Source organism: Microcaecilia unicolor, chromosome 4, assembly GCF_901765095.1.
Source record: "Microcaecilia unicolor chromosome 4, aMicUni1.1, whole genome shotgun sequence".
Taxonomy (NCBI): Eukaryota; Metazoa; Chordata; class Amphibia; order Gymnophiona; family Siphonopidae; genus Microcaecilia; species Microcaecilia unicolor.
The window spans coordinates 2163006-2186068 of record NC_044034.1 but is presented as its reverse complement, the minus strand read 5'-3'; the positions used below and the strand labels follow the sequence as shown (position 1 = coordinate 2186068).

The window sequence follows — 23063 nt, the reverse complement described above, 5'->3', positions numbered from 1 at the left end:
GCACCCCAGCCAGTCAGGTTTTCAAGATACCCACAATGAATATTCATGAGAGAAATTTTCATGCAGTGGTTCATGCAAATCTCTCTCATCAATATTCATTGTGGGTATCCTGAAAACCTGACTGGCTGGAGTGTGACCAGGTTTGGGAACCACTGCACTAGAGGGTAACCAAGACTGAAATTGAATCTGTGACCAAACTTTGCTGCACAGTTTTATCCAAAACTGGTATGGTAGGGAATAGAATAACACTTCTCACACTTGGGTCGCAAAAAATCCGAGGGAACAGTACAGTACAGAGGGTGAAGTGCTTCAGTGTGTGAAGGAAGAGCGGGACTTGGGGGTGATTGTGTTTGACGACCTGAAAGCTTTCAAACAGGTAGAAAAAGCAATGGCCATAGCCAGAAGGATGCTTAGGTGCATAAAGAGAGGCATGACCAGCAGGAAAAAGGAGGTGATAGTGCCATTGTATAAGTCTCTGGTGAGGCCTCATTTGGAGTACTGCGTGCAGTTCTGGAGACCGCACCTACGAAAAGAGATAAATAGGATGGAGTCGGTCCAGAGGGCGGCTATGAATTTAGTAAGCGGTCTTGAATGCATACATTATAGGGACAGGCTTATGAACCTCAACATGTATACGCTGGAAGAGAGGAGGGAGAGAGGGGACATGATAGAAACATTTAAATATTTCAAGGCATTTATGTACAGGAAGACAGCATTTTTCAAATGAAGGAGAGCTCTGGAATGAGGGGGCGTATGACAAAGGGGAAAGGGAAATGGGACTTGATATACCGCCTTCGGTTTACATATATTCAGGTATTTATTTTCTACAAGGGGCAATGGAGGGTTAAGTGACTTCTTGCCGAGTCAAAGGGAGCTGCAGTGGGAATCGAACTCAGTTCCCCAGGATCAAAGTCCACTGCACTAACCACTAGGCTACTCCTCCACTCCAAAGGTAAGGGAATAGGCTTAGGAGTAACCTAAGGAAGTATTATTTCACAGAAAGGGGGGTGGAGGCGTGGAATGGCCTCCCGGTGGAGGTGGTGGAGTCGAGGACTGTCCCAGAGTTTAAAAAGGCATGGGATAAGCATGTGGGTTCGCTTAGGAACAGGAAGAATTAGGGGTTACAGAGGATGGGTCATATGGCCTTTATCTGCCGTCATGTTTCTATGTCCCCTCAGCTGCACTTCTCCACTCCCTACAAAAATACACATCTCACTAATCCTTTCCAAAAGGCTCCCACCACCCCAATATACTTTCTCTGCAATCTCCCCTCAAATACCCCCACCTCAACCCCAAAGACACATTCTCTCTGCCCTGTCCCCGACCCTTCCCCCCTCAAACACCCTCCAGCTCACCCTATAAACACGTTATATGTCACGTCTCCCTCCCCTCAAATACTCCCACCTTTCCCACTCAACCCAAAAACACTTTCCCTCTCCCCTCCCTCAAATACCCCCAATCTCTCCAGCTGACCCCAAAAACACGTTCCCTCTCCCCTCCCTCAAATACCCCCAATCCCTCCAGCAGACCTCAAAAACACGTTCCCTCTCCCCTCCCTCAAATACCCCCAATCTCTCCAGCTCACCCCCAAAACACATTCCCTCACCCATCCCTCAAATACCCCCAATCTATCCAGCTGACCCCAAAACACGTTCCCTCTCCCCTCCCTCAAATACCTCCAATCTCACCAGCTCACCCCAAAAACACGTTCCCTCTCCCCTCCCTCAAATACCCCAATCTCTCCAGCTCACCCCCAAAACACTTTAACTCTCCCCTCCCTCAAATACCCCCAATCTCTCCAGCTCCCCCTAAAAACACGTTCCCTCTCCCCTCCCTCATATACCCCCAATCTCTCCAGCTCACCCCCAAAACACATTCCCTCTCCCCTCCCTCAGATACCCCCAATCTCTCCAACTCACCCCTAAAAACACGTTCCCTCTCCCCTCCCTCAATACCCCCAATCTCTCCTGCTCACCCCCAAAAACACGTTCCCTCTCCCCTCCCTCAAATACCTCCAATCTCTCCAACTCACCCCTAAAAACACGTTCCCTCTCCCCTCCCTCAAATACCCCCAATCTCTCCAGCTCCCCCTAAAAACACGTTCCCTCTCCCCTCCTCAAATACCTCCAATCTCTCCAGCTCCCCCTAAAAACACGTTCCCTCTCCCCTCCCTCAAATACCCCCAATCTCTCCTGCTCACCCCCAAAAACACGTTCCCTCTCCCCTCCCTCAATTACCCCCAATCTCTCCAGCTCACCCCCAAAAACACATTCCCTCTCCCCTCCCTCAGATACCCCCAATCTCTCCAACTCACCCCTAAAAACACGTTCCCTCTCCCCTCCCTCAAATACCCCCAATCTCTCCTGCTCACCCCCAAAAACACGTTCCCTCTCCCCTCCCTCAATTACCCCCAATCTCTCCAGCTCACCCCCAAAACACGTTCCCTCTCCCCCTCCCTCAAATACCCCCAATCTCTCCAGCTCCCCCTAAAAACACGTTCCCTCTCCCCTCCTCAAATACCTCCAATCTCTCCAGCTCCCCCTAAAAACACGTTCCCTCTCCCCTCCCTCAAATACCTCCAATCTCACCAGCTCACCCCAAAACACGTTCCCTCTCCCCTCCCTCAAATACCCCCAATCTCTCCAGCTCACCCCCAAAACACTTTAACTCTCCCCTCCCTCAAATACCCCCAATCTATCCAGCTCCCCCCCAAAACACGTTCCCTCTCCCCTCCCTCAAATACCCCCAATCTCTCCAGCTCACCCCCAAAACACGTTCCCTCTCCCCTCCTCAAATACCTCCAATCTCTCCAGCTCACCCCCAAAACACGTTCCCTCTCCCCTCCCTCAAATACCCCCAATCTCTCCAGCTCACCCCCAAACACATTCCCTCTCCCCTCCCTCAGATACCCCAATCTCTCCACTCACCCCTAAAAACACGTTCCCTCTCCCCTCCCTCAAATACCCCCAATCTCTCCTGCTCACCCCCAAAAACACGTTCCCTCTCCCCTCCCTCAATTACCCCCAATCTCTCCAGCTCACCCCCAAAACACGTTCCCTCTCCCCTCCCTCAAATACCTCCAATCTCTCCAACTCACCCCTAAAAACACGTTCCCTCTCCCCTCCCTCAAATACCCCCATCTCTCCAGCTCCCCCTAAAAACACGTTCCCTCTCCCCTCCCTCAAATACCCCCAATCTCTCCTGCTCACCCCCAAAAACACGTTCCCTCTCCCCTCCCTCAATTACCCCCAATCTCTCCAGCTCACCCCTAAAAACACATTCCCTCTCCCCTCCCTCAAATACCCCCAATCTCTCCAACTCACCCCTAAAAACACGTTCCGTCTCCCCTCCCTCAAATACCCCCCAATCTCTCCTAGCTCACCCCTAAAAACACGTTCCCGTCTCCCCCTCCCTCAAATACCCCCAATCTCTCCAGGCTCCCCCCTAAAAACACGTTCCCTCTCCCCTCCCTCAGATACCCCCAATCTCTCCAGCTCACCCTAAAAACACGTTCCCTCTCCCCTCCCTCAAATACCCCCCATCTCTCCATGCTCACCCCTAAAAACACGTTCCCTCTCCCCTCCCTCAATTACCCCCAATCTCTCCAGCTCCCCCTAAAAAACACATTCCTCCTCTCCCCTCCCTCAAATACCTTCAATCTCTCCAACTCACCCCCAAAACACATTCCCTCTCCCCTCCCTCAAATACCCCCAATCTCTCCTGCTCGCCCCTAAAAACACGTTCCCTCTCCCCTCCCTCAAATACCTCCAATCTCTCCAGCTCACCCCTAAAAACACGTTCCCTCTCCCCTCCCTCAGATACCCCCAATCTCTCCAACTCACCCCTAAAAACACGTTCCCTCTCCCCTCCCTCAAATACCCCCAATCTCTCCAGCTCCCCCTAAAAACACGTTCCCTCTCCCCTCCCTCAAATACCCCCAATCTCTCCAGCTCACCCCCAAAACACGTTCCCTCTCCCCTCCCTCAAATACCTCCAATCTCTCCAACTCACCCCTAAAAACACGTTCCCTCTCCCCTCCCTCAAATACCCCCAATCTCTCCAACTCACCCCTAAAAACACGTTCCCTCTCCCCTCCCTCAGATACCCCCAATCTCTCCAGCTCCCCCTAAAAACACGTTCCCTCTCCCCTCCCTCAATTACCCCCAATCTCTCCAGCTCCCCCTAAAAAACACGTTCCCTCTCCCCTCCCTCAATTACCCCCAATCTCTCCAGCTCACCCCCAAAACACGTTCCCTCTCCCCTCCCTCAAATACCCCCAATCTCTCCAACTCACCCCTAAAAACACGTTCCCTCTCCCCTCCCTCAAATACCCCCAATCTCTCCAGCTCACCCCCAAAACACGTTCCCTCTCCCCTCCCTCAGATACCCCCAATCTCTCCAGCTCCCCCTAAAAACACGTTCCCTCTCCCCTCCCTCAATTACCCCCAATCTCTCCAGCTCACCCCCAAAACACGTTCCCTCTCCCCTCCCTCAAATACCCCCAATCTCTCCAACTCACCCCTAAAAACACGTTCCCTCTCCCCTCCCTCAAATACCCCCAATCTCTCCAACTCACCCCTAAAAACACGTTCCCTCTCCCCTCCCTCAAATACCCCCAATCTCTCCAGCTCCCCCTAAAAACACGTTCCCTCTCCCCTCCCTCAATTACCCCCAATCTCTCCAGCTCACCCCCAAAACACGTTCCCTCTCCCCTCCCTCAAATACCCCCAATCTCTCCAGCTCCCCCTAAAAACACGTTCCCTCTCCCCTCCCTCAATTACCCCCAATCTCTCCAGCTCACCCCCAAAACACGTTCCCTCTCCCCTCCCTCAAATACCCCCAATCTCTCCAACTCACCCCTAAAAACACGTTCCCTCTCCCCTCCCTCAGATACCCCCAATCTCTCCAGCTCCCCCTAAAAACACGTTCCCCTCTCCCCTCCCTCAATTACCCCCAATCTCTCCAGCTCACCCCCAAAACACGTTCCCTCTCCCCTCCCTCAGATACCCCCAATCTCTCCTGCTCCTCCAAAAACACGTTCCCTCTCCCCTCCCTCAGATACCCCCAATCTCTCCAGCTCCCCCAAAAAACACGTTCCCTCTCCCCTCCCTCAGATACCCCCAATCTCTCCAACTCACCCCTAAAAACCACGTTCCCTCTCCCCTCCCTCAATTACCCCCAATCTCTCCAGCTCACCCTCAAAACACGTTCCCTCTCCCCTCCCTCAAATACCCCCAATCTCTCCAGCTCCCCCTAAAAACACGTTCCCTCTCCCCTCCCTCAATTACCCCCAATCTCTCCAGCTCACCCCAAAACACGTTCCCTCTCCCCTCCCTCAAATACCCCCAATCTCTCCAACTCACCCCTAAAAACACGTTCCCTCTCCCCTCCCTCAATTACCCCCAATCTCTCCAGCTCACCCCCAAAACACGTTCCCTCTCCCCTCCCTCAATTACCCCCAATCTCTCCAGCTCACCCCCAAAACACGTTCCCTCTCCCCTCCCTCAAATACCCCCAATCTCTCCAACTCACCCCTAAAAACACGTTCCCTCTCCCCTCCCTCAGATACCCCCAATCTCTCCAGCTCCCCCTAAAAACACGTTCCCTCTCCCCTCCCTCAATTACCCCAATCTCTCCAGCTCACCCCCAAAACACGTTCCCTCTCCCCTCCCTCAGATACCCCCAATCTCTCCAGCTCCCCCTAAAAACACGTTCCCTCTCCCCTCCCTCAATTACCCCCAATCTCTCCAGCTCACCCTCAAAACACGTTCCCTCTCCCCTCCCTCAAATACCCCCAATCTCTCCAACTCACCCCTAAAAACACGTTCCCTCTCCCCTCCCTCAGATACCCCCAATCTCTCCAGCTCCCCCTAAAAACACGTTCCCTCTCCCCTCCCTCAGATACCCCCAATCTCTCCAGCTCACCCCCAAAAACACGTTCCCTCTCCCCTCCCTCAGATACCCCCAATCTCTCCAGCTCCCCCTAAAAACACGTTCCCTCTCCCCTCCCTCAAATTACCCCCAATCTCTCCAGCTCACCCTCAAAACACGTTCCCTCTCCCCTCCCTCAGATACCCCCAATCTCTCCAGCTCCCCCTAAAAACACGTTCCCTCTCCCCTCCCTCAGATACCCCCAATCTCTCCAGCTCCCCCTAAAAACACGTTCCCTCTCCCCTCCCTCAATACCCCCAATCTCTCCAGCTCACCCCTAAAACACGTTCCTCTCCCCTCCCTCAGATACCCCCAATCTCTCCTGCTCCTCCTAAAAACACGTTCCCTCTCCCCTCCCTCAGATACCCCCAATCTCTCCAACTCACCCCTAAAACACGTTCCCTCTCCCCTCCCTCAGATACCCCACATCTCTCCAGCTCCCCCTAAAAAACACGATTCCCTCTCCCCGTCCCTCAGACCCCAATCTCTCCAACTCACCCCTAAAAACACGTTCCCTCTCCCCTCACTCAGATACCCCAATCGCTCCAGCTCCCCCTAAACACACGTTCCCCTCTCCCCTCCCCTCAATTACCCCCAATCTCTCCAGCTAATCCCCAAAACACGTTCCCTCTCCCCTCCCTCAGATACCCCCAATCTCTCCAGCTCCCCCTAAAAACACGTTCCCTTCTCCCTCCCTCAATTACCCCCCAATCTCTCCAGCTCACCCCAAAACACGTTCCCTCTCCCCTCACTCAAATACCCCCAATCTCTCCAACTCACCCCCTAAAACACGTTCCCTCTCCCTCCCTCAAATACCCCCAATCTCTCCAGCTCCCCCTAAAAACACGTTCCCTCTCCCCTCCCTCAATTACCCCCAATCTCTCCAGCTCACCCTCAAAACACGTTCCCTCTCCCCTCCCTCAAATACCCCCAATCTCTCCAGCTCCCCCTAAAAACACGTTCCCTCTCCCCTCCCTCAATTACCCCCAATCTCTCCAGCTCACCCTCAAAACACGTTCCCTCTCCCCTCCCTCAATACCCCCAATCTCTCCAGCTCCCCCTAAAAACACGTTCCCTCTCCCCTCCCTCAATTACCCCCAATCTCTCCAGCTCCCCCTAAAAACACGTTCCCTCTCCCCTCCCTCAATTACCCCCAATCTCTCCAGCTCACCCCCAAAACACGTTCCCTCTCCCCTCCCTCAAATACCCCCAATCTCTCCAACTCACCCCTAAAAACACGTTCCCTCTCCCCTCCCTCAATACCCCCAATCTCTCCAGCTCCCCCTAAAAACACGTTCTCTCTCCCCTCCCTCAAATACCCCCAATCTCTCCAGCTCCCCCTAAAAACACGTTCCCTCTCCCCTCCCTCAAATACCCCCAATCTCTCCAGCTCCCCCTAAAAACACGTTCTCTCTCCCCTCCCTCAAATACCCCCAATCTCTCCAGCTCCCCCTAAAAACACGTTCCCTCTCCCCTCCCTCAAATACCCCAATCCCTCCAGCTCCCCCTAAAAACACGTTCTCTCTCCCCTCCCTCAAATACCCCCAATCTCTCCAGCTCCCCCTAAAAACACGTTCCCTCTCCCCTCCCTCAAATACCCCCAATCTCTCCAGCTCCCCTAAAAACACGTTCCCTCTCCCCTCCCTCAAATACCCCCAATCTCTCTAACTCACCCCCAAAACACTGTCCCTCTCCCCTCCCTCAAATACCCCCAATCTCTCTAGCTCCCCCCTAAAAACACGTTCCCTCTCCCCTCCCTCAAATACCCCCAATCTCTCCAGCTCCCCCTAAAAACACGTTCCCTCTCCCCTCCCTCAAATACCCCAATCCCTCCAGCTCCCCCTAAAAACACGTTCCCTCTCCCCTCCCTCAAATACCCCCAATCTCTCCAGCTCCCCCTAAAAACACGTTCCCTCTCCCCTCCCTCAAATACCCCCAATCTCTCCAGCTCCCCCTAAAAACACGTTCTCTCTCCCCTCCCTCAAATACCCCCAATCTCTCCAGCTCCCCCTAAAAACACGTTCCCTCTCCCCTCCCTCAAATACCCCCAATCTCTCCAGCTCCCCCTAAAAACACGTTCCCTCTCCCCTCCCTCAAATACCCCCAATCTCTCCAGCTCCCCCTAAAAACACGTTCCCTCTCCCCTCCCTCAAATACCCCCAATCTCTCCAGCTCCCCCTAAAAACACGTTCCCTCTCCCCTCCCTCAAATACCCCCAATCTCTCCAGCTCCCCCTAAAAACACGTTCTCCTCTCCCCTCCCTCAAATACCCCCAATCTCTCCAGCTCCCCCTAAAAACACGTTCCCTCTCCCCTCCCTCAAATACCCCCAATCTCTCCAGCTCCCCCTAAAAACACGTTCCCTCTCCCCTCCCTCAAATACCCCCAATCTCTCCAGCTCCCCCTAAAAACACGTTCCCTCTCCCCTCCCTCAAATACCCCCAATCTCTCCAGCTCCCCCTAAAAACACGTTCCCTCTCCCCTCCCTCAAATACCCCCAACCTCTCCAGCTCCCCCTAAAAACACGTTCCCTCTCCCCTCCCTCAAATACCCCCAATCTCTCCAGCTCCCCCTAAAAACACGTTCCCTCTCCCCTCCCTCAAATACCCCCAATCTCTCCAGCTCTCCCCTCCCCCTTTCGCTCACTGTCTCTCGTTTCTTCTCACCTCTCTCGATGCTCCTCTTTCTCGGTTCCGTTACCAACACAGTCAGTGCGCGCGGCGACCTCACCCTCCTCTGCCCCGCCCCAGCGCCCTCCTTCCCTGCGTGCGCGTGGTGCGCCTCCCAACCCCGCCCCTCGGTTTCCCTGCGCGCGTGCGCGAAGCCATCGGTGCCTCTCTCTCTCTCATGCTAGGTATCGGGCGGCCGTTTTTCTTCAGGAAGAGGATGGTTTTCTTCAGAGGGTTAAGGACACAGAGGCGGCGTGAGGTCACAAAGTTGAAGCCAGTCCTTCCCCAAGCAGCCGCCATATTGGCCAGATCTAAACAATTGCTATAGAAAACAATGTGGCAAACTTCTCAGGTTTTTTATTCAACTTCCTAGGTTTGGCGTTCTCTCTGTTAGGAGGGGATGGGGACTTGGGGGCAGTTTCTAGGGGGTCTGTGAAGGGGGGAGGGTTATATTGCAATGCTGTAAGGTCAGGAGTTCAGTGCTGCGCTATGCGTTTATTTTTTCTAATATGACAATAAAGAGATTCCTATATAAAAAAGATAAAAATTAAGACATAAAGCTCAGCACTGAAAAAAAAAACAAGCTCTGTGCACTGACAAATACATTTTGAATACAAGGTTCTCCCCCTTCACAGAGCCCTTGAAAACTCCCCAACCCGTTTTCATAGAGGGGGGAAGGGAAGGCAACCTCAGAAGTTTGCTATTTTCAATTGCATTTGTTTTGTTCTAACCAATATGGCGGCAAGTCCCGCCCACTGCCTTCAGCCCACATAATGGGCGAAATAGGCTCCTGCCGTCTCCTGGTTTTTCTTCTTGTCCCTTCAGTACTTTGGACTCTCTAGCAGTATTATGGCGACTCGCTGGTCTTCGACCCAAGGAGGTCACCTGTTTGCCGGACTCGTTGGTTCACATGCGCGACACTCTAGGCGTTTCCGGGATTCGTTGGTCTCCGTGCAGCTGGGTCTCTGGTGAGTGTGGCAGGCGTGGGTCTGGGGTTCCCGGGGGTGGGGGGCAATTTCGGTGTCAGTCAGTGTCTCTTAATGGATTAATTTGTCAGATTTGCTGCGAGATCACACGGTGTCACACTCAGGATGGTTAGAAACATGTCAGGATCTTCTTCTCTGTCTTCACGTGGCAGTGACACTTCTGTGATTACTACTACTACTATTTAGCATTTTTATAGCGCTACAAGGCATACGCAGCGCTGCACAAACATAGAAGAAAGACAGTCCCTGCTCAAAGAGCTATGTAATAAAAGTGAGCCAAGTATAGGACAATCAAGCCATTGTGACATCACTGATGAGGTTGGCTCTTATTGGTGGACTGAGGCATTATGACATCACACTATTAGCTCTGGTTACAAGAGACTACTACTACTACTATTTAGCATTTCTATAGCGCTACAAGGCGTACGCAGCGCTGCACAAACATAGAAGAAAGACAGTCCCTGCTCAAAGAGCTATGTAATAAAAGTGAGCCAAGTATAGGACAATCAAGCCATTGTGACATCACTGATGAGGTTGGCTCTTATTGGTGGCCTGAGGCATTATGACATCACAATATTAGCTCTGGTTACAAGAGACTACTACTACTACTATTTAGCATTTCTATAGCGCTACAAGGCATACGCAGCGCTGCACAAACATAGAAGAAAATTCCGCATTTTTAGGTATAACTTGTCTGGAATGTTTTTACGTTTGGGGAGCGTGCCAGGTGCCCTTGACCTGGATTGGCCACTGTCGGTGACAGGATGCTGGGCTAGATGGACCTTTGGTCTTTCCCAGTATGGCACTACTTATGTACTTATGTACAGTCCCTGCTCTAAGAGCTTACAATCTAATAGACAAAAAATAAATAAAGTAAGCAAATCAAATCAATTAATGTGAACGGGAAGGAAGAGAGGAGGGTAGGTGGAGGCGAGTGGTTACAAGTGGTTACGAGTCTACTACTACTATTTAGCATTTCTATAGCGCTACAAGGCGTACGCAGCGCTGCACAAACATAAAAGAAAGACAGTCCCTGCTCAAAGAGCTTACAATCTAATAGACAAAAAATAAAGTAAGCAAATCAAATCAATTAATGTGAACGGGAAGGAAGAGAGGAGGGTAGGTGGAGGCGAGTGGTTACAAGTGGTTACGAGTCAAAAGCAATGTTAAAGAGGTGGGCTTTCAGTCTAGATTTAAAGGTGGCCAAGGATGGGGCAAGACGTAGGGGCTTAGGAAGTTTATTCCAGGCGTAGGGTGCGGCGAGACAGAAGGCGCGAAGTCTGGAGTTGGCAGTAGTGGAGAAGGGAACAGATAAGAAGGATTTATCCATGGAGCGGAGTGCACGGGAAGGGGTGTAGGGAAGGACGAGTGTGGAGAGATACTGGGGAGCAGCAGAGTGAGTACATTTATAGGTTAGTAGAAAAAGTTTGAACAGGATGCGAAAACAGATAGGGAGCCAGTGAAGTGACTTGAGGAGAGGGGTAGTACGAGTAAAGTGACCCTGGCGGAAGACGAGACGGGCAGCAGAGTTTTGAACCGATTGGAGAGGGGAGAGGTGACTAAGTGGGAGGCCAGCAAGAAGCAGATTGCAGTAGTCTAAACGAGAGGTGACAAGGGTGTGGATGAGGGTTTTGGTAGAGTGCTCGGAAAGAAAGGGGCGGATTTTACGGATGTTGTAAAGAAAGAAACGACAGGTCTTGGCAATCTGCTGGATATGAGCAGAGAAGGAGAGAGAAGAGTCAAAGATGACCCCAAGGTTTCGAGCTGAGGAGACAGGGAGAATGATTCCTGTCTTTCTGCTCTTTTTCTTTTTTACTTTTTGCCTGTCCTGGTCCTGACTCCTGATCCCACTGCTTTTTATCATCATGTGTGCGGCTCAGCAGCTACCTTTCTCTATTTATGATCTATCTTTGAGGTGAAGGCATGAAATCTATCCTTTCCTCGCAGGTCTGGCGAATTGGCCTTTCTTATTTTTAATTCTTTCTTTATCCTTTTTGTTTTTGTCTTCACTTGGTTTCCAGGCTTAATAACCTACTGAAGACCCATCTCTTTGACAAGATATACCACAGAGGTCAACACATGTGAAACTCCCGCATATATCCAGAAATGCTAATAATGCCTTCTGTTATATTACTATCATGTATTCCGTTACCATGCAACCCAAAATCCATCTGTAATACCAAATATCTATTCTCTTCTTACTTCCACTATCCATGGTGTGGAGGAGTGGTTAGTGCAGTGGACTTTGATCCTGGGGAACTGGGTTTGATTCCCACTGTAGCTCCTTGTGACTCTGGGCAAGTCACTTAACCCTCCATTGCCCCTGGTACAAAATAAGTACCTGAATATATGTAAACCGCTTTGAATGTAGTTGCAAAAACCTCAGAAAGGCGGTATATCAAGTCCCAGTTCTCTTTCCCTATTTGAGATTCTACATGGAATGTTGCTATTCCACTAGCAACATTCCATGTAGAAGCCTGCCCTTGCAGATCAGCAACGCGGCCGCGCAGGCTTCTGTTTCTGTGAATCTGACGTCCTGCATGTATGTCAGACACAGACACAGAAACAGAAGCCACTTTTTGGAAAACAGGATACTGGGCTAGATGGACCATTGGTCTGACCCATTATGGCTACTCTTATGTTCTTATCGTGGTAAATCATGGTAAAAACAAATCCTCTCCTCCCTGACGATGTCACCCCTTACACTTTCCTGCAGTCAGCCAGCAGCTTCGGGGATTCATATAGGCCTGCTCTATGGCCTTCCTCCTGTCAAGTCTCTCCCTCTCTACTGCAGCTTCTTGCTTAGCGTCTAACAGACAGTTTGAACTAAACTAACAACTTATAGCAGCAGGCAGCTTCAGAGAGCATTTTCCATCTCACAGATAGGCTGCAGAGAATACCTTCTCCTGCTTTAGACGTAGTCCCACCCACCCCTAGAGTGACATGTCTTATATAACCTCCCTATCAACCCACTCATTACTTTTACCTCACCCATTTCCATTCTTCTATCACCTTCTCCCACTACTCCAACCAGAGTTACACCTAATCACACTGACCACCCTTCAACATCTTCAGTCCTTCTGTGACTGTTCTCTTGTGCTTGACTGCTTAAATATTTTAAATTTAAATGCTTTACTTTTTGTCTATTTAGATTGTAAGCTCTTTGAGCAGGGACTGTCTTTCTTCTGTGTTTGTACAGCGCTGCGTACACTTTGTAGCGCTATAGAAATGCTAAATAGTAGTAGTAGTAGATTCATATAGGCCTGCTCCATGGCCTTCCTCCTGTCAAGTCTCTCCCTCTCTACTGCAGCTTCCTGCTTAGCGTCTAACAGGAAGTTACGGTAGAGAGGGTGGGACTTGACAGGAGGAAGGCCATGGAGCTGACCTTGGTAAATTGCTGCCGGCTGGCAGCAGGAAAGGCAGTGTGCTTACATACCTTACTGACGCTGCTGGCAGCCCAAAAATTGAAGAAGAACAGTAGTGCAGGGAGCCGGAAGGGAGCAAGTAGGAAAGATCTGATTGAGAACCGGAGATGACATGACGGCTGAAACCCATGAATTTAGTAGTCTCTCTTCCCTCTCCGCGAAGCTCTCATCCCCATTCACCCATACAAAGCAAGCAAACCTATGAGCTGCTCTGTCCACGTTGTCATTCTTTATTGTTGGTAGCATTTTTAATTGATCTCACTTATATTTTCAAGCATGCCAGCTTGTGCAGCATACGTATGTACAAACAGGAAGCATTGGTTTTCATCCGTTAGGGTAGTAATTAGTTCTAAATTGTAAATCATTGTGTCATTTGTGGGGGCTGATTATAGGGACTCCCTGTATTCGTGCAGAAATGTTTTCACCTAGTAAAGGGCCACCAAACCAGGCATGTTATGAGTATCCGGTGCTTGACAGTCAAACTTTCTATTTATAAGTACAATTTAAAAAAAAATAATTTAATTAGGTTGAAACTGGGAGCTTTTAAATTCTTGTGCCTACATCAAAAGAAGAAGATGGCATGTGGGAAGTTGCTCCTTTTGTTTTGTGGAATGCAGTGAGGTATTAAAATAATGAGGGAAGGGCTTCCTTCATGCAGAAATTCTGTCCAGAGTCAGTCTAAATGTGGCAACATTGTCCAGTTTAAGGCTTGCGCAGATGGGAGTCAGAGTTTTGTGGGGACAGGGACAAACTGAGTCCCCATGTCATTGGGGAGAGGGGTTGTAGGGTGAAGGAAAATACTGGACATCGGGTGAGTAGGAAGACAGAGGGGAAATCCTGGACATGAGTGGAGAAAGAAGACAAAGCCAGTGGGGCTGGACATTGGACAGGGATGGGAGGAATAGAGAGATATGGAAGTGGGAGAGGGACACGGAGGGATGATGGATACAAGGGGATGAGGGAGACAGGGAGAGATGCTGGATGGAGGTGGGGGGAAGAGGATATGCTGGACAGAGGGGGCAAGTGAATGATCAGAGGAATGAAAGTAGAGGGGTGGAAAGACAGAAAGAAGGTGCTGGAAGAGGGGGAGAGGTAGCAAAAAAATAGGGAATAATAGGATGAAGAATGGGAGGGCTGAGATGAGGGAGATGAAAAGCTGTAGGTAGATGCATTAAAAAGAGAAGATTTTAGACTGAATTGTAAGAAAGTCTGAGCAGATAGAGAGGCAGAAAAATAAATGAAGCAAATCTGAAAGGAAAAGGAGTGGAGGAGTGGCCTAGTGGTTAGGGTGGTGGACTTTGGTTCTGGGGAACTGAGTTGGATTCCCACTTCAGGCACAGGCAGCTCCTTGTGACTCTGGGCAAGTCACTTAACCCTCCATTGCCCCATGTAAGCCGCATTGAGCCTGCCATGAGTGGGAAAGCGCAGGGTACAAATGTAACAAAAATAAAATAGATACTATTGGAGATTCTACATGGAATGTTGCTATTCCACTAGCAACATTCCATGTAGAAGTCGGCCATTGCAGATCACCAATGTGGCCGCGCAGGCTTCTACATGGAATGTTGCTAGTGGAATAGCAACATTCCATGTAGAATCTCCAATAGTAGCAACATTCCATGTAGAATCTCCAATAGTATCTATTTTATTTGTGTTACATTTGTACCCCACACTTTCCCACTCATGGCAGGCTCAATGCAGCTTACATGGGGCAATGGAGGGTTAAGTGACTTGCCCAGAGTCACAAGGAGCTGCCTGTGCCTGAAGTGGGAATCAAACTCAGTTCCCCAGGACCAAAGTCCACCACCCTAACCACTAGGCCACTCCTCCACTCCATTTATATTTTGCAGCGTACAAGGTTCTTTTTCTCTTCTCTAGTGTTGAACTGCCTGCACAGTGTGGCTTCTTGGGTTTAAGTTTAATTTCTGTCTACATACTCCTATTTTAAGCTTGTGGTCAGTATTTGTGACCAAGACCAGGAACTCTGTTTTCATGGAGTGCCTATTTCAGCATCTGTAATAATTCAGTTCAGTTTCCCAGTTGGCAGATTAATGTTCTAGGTCTCAAGGTAATATTGACTGTGCTAAATCAAATCGATACAGCAGGACTAGTGTCGTAATAAGGTAAAGGTGTACTTGATATTTGGAAGGGAATCCCACAGAAACCTATTGGACAAAAAGCAGTCCTAGGTTAACAGCAGGTATATTTTCCTGTCGATGAGTCTCTATCATAGGGATTCATATAAACCTTCCTTTTTCATATATTTTTACAGTGCTCAGTGCTGTGATTTACACAAAACGCTTCATGTGACTTGAATCTAAAAACTTTTACATGACTTTTAAATGAAAGCGTCCAAAAGTATATTAGAGCAACACTTAACTTCTGGTCCAACGGCGCCACCGTATCACCATCTCGTGGCTTCCTCAGGGATTCGTGTTGCCGATAGACTTAAATTTTTCGAGCTGTTTGCTTCTAAAACAAAAAAAAAGACTCAGTCAATGTTTCAGTACATTTTAAACAAAACGCGGATATAAAGTAAACCACTGAAATACTAACTTCTAGATTACTTTCTTCAGAACATGGCGCTCTGTCTCCCACATGGTTCTACCATGCCAAGCATCTCCCCTCCCTTTTCTTTCCTACACTCTTGTAGCCCAACATTTCCTCTTTCTCCACCCACACTTGTAGTCCATCATCTCCCAGTCCTAAGTAACCTTCTCTCTCTTCTACCCTTATTGTACAGCATCTCCCTGCCCCCCTCTTGCCTCTACTCCTTATGGTCCTGAGTTTCCTATTCCCCCTCTCCCTTCTCCTCACCCCTGTGGTCAAGGATCTCCCTGTCCTCCTGTTCTCTACCTATGGTGCAGCAACTCCATGTCCTCCCTTTCCCCCCACCCCCTTATGATCCAGCAGTTCTTTGTCCTCACTCTAACTCTCACCCCCACCACCAAAAAATGCAATTTCCATGTTCAGCAGGACAATGGCTCAGAGGGAAAGGCAGCCACAGAAAACCCAGCCTGGCAGCTGGAGATGCAGCTACAGAAATCCTGATGCCTTGCTCCTTTGGTTGTGTGGGTGGTAAACCATGTACCAAAAGTGAAAGCTTGCTAAGTTTACCATCTGGACAACTTGGAAAGGAGCAAGGTTAATGGATTTATGTAGCCACATCTCCCTTTCCCCGAGGTCCAGCATCTCTCTCATACTCGCACTCCGTCATGGTCTCGCATTTCCCCCAGCCCACATGGTCTGATATGTCAGACTGTGGGGTGGGGATTGGAAGGTAAGGAGAGGAGGACATATCCCCTTCTCCCCAGTCCTCATCGTTTGGCATCTCCCCTGTCTTCCTCCCCCCCCCCCCCCCCCCCCACACATGTCCAGCATATTTCCCTCTGCCTTCTTCCCTTTCCTCCCTGTGGATCCAGCACCTCTCCATCTAATCACAGTAGTTATCTCTCTATATAAAAGGCAACCCCAACGTTCTGAAGCCTCCACGGAAGTTGAGGCGCCCGAGATATCCGGTGTGCACTGGAGTGTCTGCACCGCCCTCGCGTCAAAACGTCGTGACGTCGAGGGTGGAGCTATGACACTCGAAGAGGGCCGAAACGGAAACGCCACAGCGAACAAGGCAAGTAGCTCGGAGGGACGGAGGGAGGGGGCCCCTTGCTAGCGCCCGTTTCATTCCGCTCAGAAACGGGCATTTTTTTCCTAGTCTCTTTATAAGATTTCAGCTTAGACCTCCAGAACAATTTGTCAGCTGGATCTTTGAATCTGCCCAGTTGATATTCCTCCATTTTTTGGACAGAAGACCTTATCAATGTCCATATTCAACTCAGCACTAGTTCACTTCATCTGGTCCTCTCATCCATTTTTCTACATTCTTTCTCAAGCATACTTAACATTTTGTTACAGTATTGGTTCCTCCACTGCTTCTGTTACTTCTGCATGGGCTGCACATACTTCAGCAGGACATGTTTATCCACTCCTACCCTAGCTGAGATAATATTTAACCATTTCTTTGACCTCATGGGCACCTTTCTTTAAATTAGTTACCTTATTTTCTAACTCTTATTACCTATCTATACGTTCCATCTTTTCTTAGAACATTTTAATTGACAGTAAAGGGTATATCACGTATTGTGTTGACATTGTAAGTGCTATACTATGCCGTACATTGTATTGTTATTTCAGTATCTTTACTGCTGTAATTGCCTATTGGTCATGTTTGATGTATTCTTACCGTACACCGTCTTGAGTGAATTCCTTGAAAAAGGCGGTAAATAAATCCTAATATATAAATAGTTATTCCCATCTCTAGATCATTTATAAATCTGTTAAAAAGCAGCAGTCCCAGCACAGACCCCTGGGGAACCCCACTAACTACCCTTCTCCATTGAGAATACTGACCATTTAACCCTACTCTCTGTTTTCTATCTTTTAACCAGTTTTTAATCCACAATAGAACACTACCTCCTATCCCATGACTCTCCAATTTCCTCTGGAGTCTTTCATGAGGTACTTTGTCAAACACCTTCTGAAAATCCAGATACACAATATCAACCGGCTCCCCTTTATCCACATTTGTTCACCCCTTCAAAGTATCCTCTGTCGTCTCTAAAAGAGTTTTTCATCTATGTCATATTTGGTCCCTCCGCCCGTACCTTGAACCAGCAGCACTTTGTATTTTGGTTCTTCCCAGTTGATCACTGTAACGCCCTTTTCATAGGCTTGAATCAACAAGAACTGCAGCGTCTTCAGGTTACTCAGACTTCAGCTGTCAAATTGATTTCAGGTAAGCGTAAATGTGATCTTGTAACTTCTCTTCTTTTCCAGGAACACTGGCTGCCTGTAGCTACTCGTGGGCACTTCAGGTTCTTAAATCTGATTCAGAAGACCCTGCAAACTGGTCAACCTGCTGTTTTGGCTGCATATCTTTCACCTTATTTCCCGACACTTTGTTGAGCAGATCGATCTCTCTTAGTGGCGTCCTCGTTGCGGGAAGTCCCTTTAATTACTTTTCGGGAGGCACTGGTTTCCGTAGGGAACCTGTCCAACGGAATGCGCTTCCTCCTGATTTGCTTAGGATGCATTTTCATGATGACTTTAAGAACCTTCTCAAAACCTGTCTTTTCCTCAGCAACCCTCCAGACCGGTCAAGACGCTTGGGTTATGCATGCCTACCAGCAGAGGGAGACTGAGAACACTAACTTCAAACTGAGTACATATAACCTGTGCTAGCCCTCTATCTCCAGTATTTTCTCAGTCTCAGCAGAGGGTAGACATGCAGCCTGTGCAGCTTGTCCGGTCTGGTAGGATTTAGGTTCCGTTTTGTGAGACTAGTTAATTTTCAGTTATTTTCTGGGGATAAGTTGGTGATACAGTTCTTCCCTGTGCCTGGAACGCTGTAGTGTGCAAGGGGTTGGTAGGTCCGGTGGGGCCTGCCATTGTCCCCTCTGGGGTGTCACACCCGGGTGGCCGGGTCCCTCCCCCCGACTGGCTCTCCCGTTTTGGCCAGAGTTGTGCCTCGGCTGCAGTGTTAATCCTGCAGCCTTGAGTGCCTTTCAGATTCTAGCAGCAGGGCTCAAATAAAGTTTAAAAAAAAAAAAAAAAAAACTCCTCGTGTGGAGGACTGCAGGAGCTGCACTCCGGGGCCTCCGGAGTTGTTCAGCCGGTCTGGGAGAGCTGAGTCAGTATTCAGCGCCGGTGACTGTTGGTTTCTTTCTTTTAACTTCGCCGGTTGCAATCAGCTGTTTTTTGTTTAGACGCGAGTATGTCGGGGAAGTTCCTTCGTTGCCGGTTGTGCGCGCGTCGGGGTGTTGACGCGGCTGGCGGTTCCTGCCGGTTTTGTGGAGAGCCCAAGGCCCCATCCCTCGCGCCACCGGTGTTAGCTGCGGAGGCTCCTTCGGCGGGATCGCAGGAGAGTTGTGCGGCTCAGGTTGGCGCTTCAGCGGCGGTCCCGATTTTGGCGGGAACCGCCGCCATCTTGGATTCGGGTCTTTTGGGCGCTGAGACGGTCGTGGGGCCGCAGCCCCTCCCGATTTCGAGTCCCGCTGGGGGGGAGGCCTCAGGCAGCATGGGGTTCCCTCCTGAGTTTGTTTGGAGTTTGTTTCAGGCTTGGAAAGCGGGCCCATCGGGTGCGGAGTCCCTTAGTCCTAAGTTGGGGGGGGCTACCGCTAAAAGACCACGTGTGGAGTGCTCTGAAGATGTAGAGGCCTTTTCCCCTCCGGATTCTGAGGGTGATTTTAGCCCCCTGGAAGAGGAGGAGGGGTCGGTGGCAGGGCAGGATGGGGACCTGTCCTTGCCTGGGGAAGACCCCTCGGTGGTTAGGATTTTTCACAGGGATGAGTTAGCGGACCTCATTGAGCAGGTGTCTGCCACTTTAAGGTTTGATCCAGCGGCAGCTCCCATTGGGGATGGGAAGCAGGTGGATCCTTTGGTCAAGGGGATCAGGCGGGTCTCTCGCTCTTTCCCTATGAATGCGGACTTGAGAGATATGATCACGCAGGAGTGGCATTCGCCGGAGGCTCAGTGTAAGGTGGCTCGAGCTATGACTAAGCTCTATCCTCTTCCTCAGGAGGACAGAGACTCCCTCAGGCCCCCGACTGTGGATGCCGTGGTTACGGCAGTGACTAAGGCTACTGCTATTCCAGTGGATGGGGGGGCCGCGTTGCGGGACCCTCAGGATAGGAAATTGGAGACCTTCCTAAAGCGCAGTTTTGATCTGTCGGCCTTGGCGCTGCAAGCGTCTGTTTGTGGAGGTCTAGTGGCTCGGGCTTGTTTTCGCTGGGCTGAGAGGCTCCTGGATAGTCCGCAGGCTGATAGGGCTTCTCTTGTTCAAGATCTGGCCAAGTTGGAGATGGGGTCGTCGTTCTTAGCGGATGCGCTGTACGATTTGTTGAGGGCCTCGGCTAAGAACATGACCTTTGAGGTGGCGGCTCGGCGGGCCCTGTGGTTACGGGGCTGGGTGGCCGATGCCGCCTCCAAGACTAAACTTTGTTCCCTCCCTTTTAGAGGCTCTTTGCTTTTCGGGGAGGAATTGGATAAGTTGGTGAAGGGTCTTGGTGATGCTAAGGCCCCTCGGCTTCCTGAGCTTCGCCCCAAGGTGTCTAAGGGGGCAGCAGGGCGGGGGCGCTTTCAGGAGGCTCGGCGGTATCGGCCCGGTAGGTCCTCTGGGGGGACTAGGGGTCGGTTTTTCCAGAGAACCCAGTCCTTTCGAGGTGGCCGTCGCGGGGGGCGAGGCTCCTCTTCGGGAGCGTCCGGTACGTCCCGTGTGTCTCAATGATGGTTTGGGGACCCAGCCTTTGGTTCGCGTGGGGGCTCGCTTACGCTTGTTTTACCAGAGGTGGGTCCAGATCACGTCAGACCAGTGGGTACTGCAGATAGTGCGAGACGAGTACGCCCTAGAATTCGACAGTCCCCTCTCCGACTTCTTTCTCGTGTCTCCCTGTCATTCAAGATGCAAGGCAAGAGCAGTACGGGCCACTCTGTCGCGTCTAATCGGGTTAGGGGCGGTGGTGCCTGTTCCCAGGTTAGAAAGAGGTACGGGCTGTTACTCCATTTACTTCGTGGTGCCCAAGAAGGAAGAGGGGGCCTTCCGGCCCATTTTAGACCTCAAGAAGGTCAATGCGGCCCTAAAGGTTCCCTCCTTTCGGATGGAGACGTTACGCTCAGTTATTGTAGCGGTGCAAGAAGGAGAGTTTCTGACGTCTCTAGATCTGACAGAGGCTTACTTACACATTCCCATTCTAGAGGCGCACCAGCGTTTTCTTCGCTTTGTGGTCTTAGGGAGGCATTTTCTGTTTTGTGCGCTGCCTTTCGGCCTGGCGACTGCGCCTCGCACCTTCTCCAAGGTGATGGTGGTGGTGGCGGCGGCGCTGCGCTTACAGGGCATTTTGGTTCATCCGTATCTGGACGACTGGTTGATTCGGGCCAAATCAAGGTCAGAGAGCGAGGAGGCTACCGGTCGTGTGGTGACCTTCTTACAGTCGCTCGGTTGGGTGGTCAATCTGGCAAAGTGTCACCTGGTGCCTTCCCAGTCTCTGGAGTATCTGGGAGTTCGCTTCGACACGAAGAAGGGCCGGGTGTTCTTGACAGCTTCTCGCATCTCCAAGCTACAGGGGCAGATCCGGCGGCTCCGAGCGCAGAGAGCGCCTTCGGCTCGGGCGTATCTGCAGGTGTTGGGTCTGATGGCAGCAACAATAGAGGTGGTCCCTTGGGCCAGGGCCCATATGAGAATTACAGAGAGCTTTGTTGACTCGTTGGTCTCCTCAGTCTCAGGACCTGGAGGAGAGTTTCCCTCTGCCGAGGGTTGCCCTTCGCAGCCTTCGCTGGTGGCTCCACGCTCCGAATCTAGCGAAGGGCATGCCGCTGGACCCTCCCAGTTGGACGGTGCTGACCACGGATGCGAGTCTCTCGGGCTGGGGAGCGCATTGCCTGGGTCAGGTAGCTCAAGGACGTTGGACGTTGGAGGAAGCATCTTGGTCCATCAATCGCCTGGAGACTCGAGCAATTCGTTTGGCTCTTCGGTCCTTTCACACCCTGTTAGTAGGCAAGGCAGTCAGGGTGCTTTCCGACAATGCCACGGCCGTCGCATATGTAAATCGGCAGGGGGGAACGAAGAGCCAAGCGTTAGCTGTGGAGGCGGCGGAGTTAATGTTCTGGGCAGAAGCTCATCTTCAGGGTCTCTCGGCGGGCCACGTGGCAGGGGTGGACAACGTGAGCGCGGATTTTCTAAGCAGACACACGTTAGACCCCGGGGAGTGGTCCCTCCATCCCTCAGTGTTCAATCAACTGGTGTTGGAATGGGGTCGGCCGGGGCTGGATCTCATGGCATCGGCCGACAACGCTCAGGTCCCTCGCTTCTTCAGTCGTCGAAGAGATCCTCGGGCCGAGGGCATCGACGCGTTAGTGCTCCCGTGGCCGACTCAACAGTTGCTCTATGTTTTTCCGCCATGGCCGCTGGTGGGCCGCGTGGTGCAGCGGATCGGGCGCCATGCAGGTCTAGTGGTTCTGATTGCGCCCAATTGGCCTCGACGTCCGTGGTACGGAGATCTAGTTCGGTTATTAGTGCAGGCTCCGATGCCGTTGGGGCCCAGGGTGAGATTGGTTCAGGGGCCGATCGAGATGGCCGACCCGGCTCCATTCTCGCTTACGGCCTGGCTCTTGAGAGGCTCAGATTAAGGAAGAAAGGTTTTTCAGCCAGGGTAATTGATACCATGTTGCGTTCTCGTAAGAGGTCTACTTCTTTGGCTTATGTGCGGGTGTGGCGCATTTTTGAGAACTGGTGTCAAGAGCGGGATTATGTTCCTCTACGCGTGTCGATCGCGGAAGTTTTGGAGTTCCTGCAGGATGGTCTAGACAGGGGGCTCTCGCTCTCTTCCCTGAAAGTGCAGGTTTCAGCGTTGTCTTGTTTCCGTGGAAAGATTCAGGGAATTTCCTTGGCGGCTTCGCCGGACGTGGGGCGGTTCTTGAAAGCTGTCAAGTTGCTTCGTCCGCCTCGTCGACCAACGGTGCCGCCTTGGGATTTGAATTTGGTCTTGGAGGCTCTGGTAGGCCCTCCGTTTGAACCGTTGGCTTCCATCTCGTGTAAAGATCTTACTTTAAAGACAGTGTTTCTGGTGGCCATTACTTCGGCGCGTAGAATTTCGGAGCTACAGGCTTTGTCTTGTAGAGAGCCTTTTCTCTCCTTGGCTAAGGAGAAAGTGACTTTGCGGACAGTTCCTTCATTTGTCCCTAAGGTGGTATCCTCCTTTCATGTAAATCAGGTGATCTCGTTACCAGTGTTGGGGGATAGGTCTGGTGATCTCGCTCAACGTCGTTTGGCTAAGTTGGATGTTCGACGCATCTTGCGGTCGTATTTGACCAGAACGCAGGATTTCCGAGCGTCGGACCGGTTGTTCATTTTGTTTGGAGGTCCCAGAAAGGGGGAAGCGGCTTCCAAGGCTACTCTGGCTAGATGGTTGAAGGAGACTATTGCCTCGGCGTATTTGTTGAGGCGTCGGACAGTTCCCTCGGTATTGAAGGCACACTCTACTCGGGGGGTAGCCGCTTCTTGGG

The 23063-nt window shown here is 51.0% G+C and overlaps 2 protein-coding genes across 3 annotated transcripts in view; one reads left to right on the top strand and one right to left on the bottom strand.

Moving 5' to 3' along the window:
* LOC115468179 (integrin-linked protein kinase-like) overlaps window positions 1-8662 on the bottom strand; it is a 76256-nt gene extending 67594 nt beyond the window's left edge. Inside the window, exon 1 of the mRNA XM_030199717.1 lies at window positions 8597-8662. The gene's annotated coding sequence lies outside the window, so the exon portion shown is untranslated. The remainder of the gene's footprint in view (window positions 1-8596) is intronic.
* Window positions 8663-9373: 711 nt separating this feature from the next.
* The window catches only part of RRP8 (ribosomal RNA processing 8), a 37227-nt gene continuing 23537 nt past the window's right edge, over window positions 9374-23063 (top strand). Inside the window, exon 1 of one of the 2 annotated variants that reach the window (XM_030199779.1) lies at window positions 9374-9567. The gene's annotated coding sequence lies outside the window, so the exon portion shown is untranslated. Of the gene's footprint in view, window positions 9568-17739; window positions 17800-23063 lie in introns of those variants that run through there. The other variant, XM_030199780.1, reaches the window with a different exon arrangement.